The sequence below is a fragment of the Notamacropus eugenii genome, chromosome 6, assembly GCF_028372415.1.
Source record: "Notamacropus eugenii isolate mMacEug1 chromosome 6, mMacEug1.pri_v2, whole genome shotgun sequence".
NCBI lineage: Eukaryota > Metazoa > Chordata > Mammalia > Diprotodontia > Macropodidae > Notamacropus > Notamacropus eugenii.
In genome coordinates, this window is record NC_092877.1 from 206,203,496 (window position 1) to 206,206,961 (window position 3,466).

Here is a 3,466-nt window from a genome sequence, read left to right on the forward strand (position 1 = left end):
CTCTCTAAATTTTAGCAAGATATTTCACTCAGACTCAATGACTTTTGGTTGTGTCCCAATTCACACAAACTTTTTCTCTTTCTGTGACCCAGGAAAGTGTTAAGTACTAGTCCTATTACAAAATACAGCCTTGAAAACTGCCTCTCTTTGATCAGTGAAGTGATCCTTTTTTTCTCTTATATCTGAAGAGAGAAATTTTCCCCTTCCTCTTTTTTTCCATCTGTCCCTCCACATCTAGAACTTGGCCAGAATCCAAGAAAACAGAAAGAAAGAAAAGGGTTTTTTCCAAGAAGGCTGTTGATCTTTCCAGTCCAGTTCATCCGAGGGGACCCAGCAACTTAGTGAGACAAGACAGGAAATTTTATAGTGTAATGATGCTGATTGCACAACAGAAATTATGAATATTAAAAGGGCAGGAGGGGTTTCTTAAGGGACTAGGTAATAGAGAGGGGTTTTTATCTTGGTTTCTTTCTCCCTGTATCTGAGGCCCTGCATATTGAACTTACCTGTCAGATTTGTGTCTTCCAGGCCATGTGTCATTCACCTACAGTTGGCAGTGAATAGTGGATACCAGACCACATTCATCCATAATCACTGAACGTGGGATAGACTGGGTTCCAGTCACCCTCCTTCCCAGGACCCATCAAGGTAGGCACAGCTCTACACTCCCTTTCCAGTTTGAAGAAGCTGCAGAAGGCAAGACCTTCATCCCTTTTCTCAAATGAATTTAGGTCACAGTTCTCTGAGGGAGGGGGGGATGATGGAATCCTAATAAAGTTGCTCCCAGACTCAATACAGCCATTGCCCCTAGCTAGACATTGCCCCCACATCTAATTCACGTATTTGAAAATATGTGAACAGGTATGTCCTTTCATTAAACTACAATCACATCATCCATTTTAGCTCAAGACAAGACCACAATACCTAACTGTCCATTTTGACCAGACAGGACCACAATAGCTAGCCAATCAGAAAGCTGCATGACCAGGATGTTGACTACCAAACCATAGAAGGGACCCCTTCCCATTAACTAATCTCTTAACACACCTTACCTGCCTTTTTAATATTCATAATTTTTGTTGTATAATCAGCATCATTACACTATAAAATTGCTGTCTTGTCTTACTAATTTGCTGGTTCATTTTGTAACTTATCTGGTTAGTGGTGTCATTCTCAATAAATGCTTATACTTGGATTAGAGGTGTTTTGACTCTGAATTCTTTGAGATGGTGCTGCCACAACACATCATGAAATCACAACAATACTTTCTAGTTATTTAAAATAATCTAAAACAATATTGATTAATATGGCTGACACATAATATAGTTTCCCTATTTTTCTCTTTTGATTGAATTTATTTTAGCTTTAATTTTTTCTGAGACCACATTTACTACTGCTGCTTTTTCTCCTAATAAATTCTGCTCCAGATCTTTATTTTATGTTTGTGTGTATCACTTCTTTCCTATCCCTCCTGACTCCTCTACTTTACTTCTACCTGCTACCTTGCCCTCCTATTACTTAACCAATTGCCCCTCCAAAGATCCTTTAGTCTGCTTCCTTCTGAGTTCCAATTCCATAGTTCTTTCTCTGGATGTGGATGGCATTTTGCATCAAGAGTCCTTTGGGAATGTTTTAGGTCTTTGCATGCTGTGAAGGGCAGAGTCCATCAGAAATAGTCCTTGCATCCTGTGGCTGTTACTGTGTATAATGTTCTCCTGGTTCTGCTCATTTTACTAAGCATCAATTCAAGTAAGTCTTTCTAGGTTTTTCTGAAGTCCTCCTGCTCATCATTTCCTACAGCATGATAGTATTTCATTACATTCATATACCACAACTTGTTCAGTCATTTCCCAATTGATGGGCATTCCCTCGATTTTCAGTTCTTGGCTACCACAAAAAGAGATGCTATAAATATTTTTGTACATATGGGACCTTTCTCCATTTTTATGATCTCTTTGGGATACAACCCTGGAAGTGATATTGTTGTGTCAAAGGATATGCACATTTTTACAGCCCTTTAGGCATAGTTATAAATTGCTCTCCAGAATGGTTGGATCAGCTCACAGCTCCACCAACAATGAATTAGTGTTCCAGCTGTCCCACATCTTCTCCAACATTTATCATCTTCCTGTTTTGTCATGTTAGCCAGTCTGATAGGTGTGATGTGGTATCTCAGAGTTGTTAGACAGTTTAAACTTATTGAGCCCCTTATGATTTCTCTTTCATATTTACCTTTTTATGCTTCTTTTGAGACTTTTGCTTAAATGTCAATTTTTTTCTATGCAGTTCTGGTCTTTTCATCAGAAATGCTTGAAAGTTCCCTTTATTAAATTAAAGTCCCCTCATTAAATAAATATCCATTTCCCTCCTGAAAGATTATTCTCAGTTTTGCTATACAAGTTATTCTTGGCTGCAATCCTAGTTCCTTTGTATTCTAGAATATCATACTCCAAGCCCTCCACTTCTTTAATGTGGAAACCACTAAATCTCATGTGATCTGATTGTAGCTCCACAATATTTGAATTGTTTCTTTCTGGCTGCTAGCAATATTTTTTCCTTGACCTGGGAGCTCTGGAATTTGGCTATCATAATGCTGGAAGTTTTCATTTTAAGATCTCTTTTAGGAGGTGAGTGGTGGATTCTTTCAATTTCTAATTTAACCTTTGAATTTAAGATATTAGGGCAATTTTCCTTTATAATTTCTTGAAATGATGTCTACACTTTTTTTTAAATGGCTTTCTCGTAGTCCAATAATTCTTAAATTATCTCTCAACTTTTTTTCCAGGTCAATTATTTTTTCCAGTGAGATAATTCATATTTTATTTTTTCATTCTTTTGATTTTGTTTTATCTTCTCCTGATACCTCATGGAGTCATTAGCTTCCCCTTGCCCAATTCTCATTTTTAAGGAATTATTTTCTTCTTTTTCCACTTGGCCAATTCTGCTTTTTAAGAGGTTGTTTTTTTGGTGAATTTTTGTTTCTCTTTTACCATAAGACCAATTCTATTTTTTAAGGTGTTATTTTCTTCAGTACTTTTGTGCTTTGTTTACCAAGCCATTAATTCTCTTTTCAGTTTTATTTTATGACTCTCATTTCTTTTCCCATTTTTTTCTCTATCACTCTTATCCTTTTCTTTGACTCTTCCAGTCATTCTTGTTGGTCTTGGATCCAATTAGCATTTTTATTTGAGACTTTGGTTGTACCTGTTTTCATGTTGTTTTCTGAGTTTGTGTCTTGGTTTTGTAGTAGCCTTTTATGATCACGGCTTGTTTTTTTTGGTTCTTGTTGCATTCTTCTCATTTTCTAGCCTATTTCTTGACCTTGGATTTTATGCTACTGTTGGACTCTGCTTACTGGAGGTGCGGAGGCATTATTCCAAGCTTCAGGATTTTTCCGCACTGTTGTTTTCAGAGCTAGTTCTGGGAGTATGTGTTATTTTGGTGCTTCCAAGGTAGTGTGAACTGG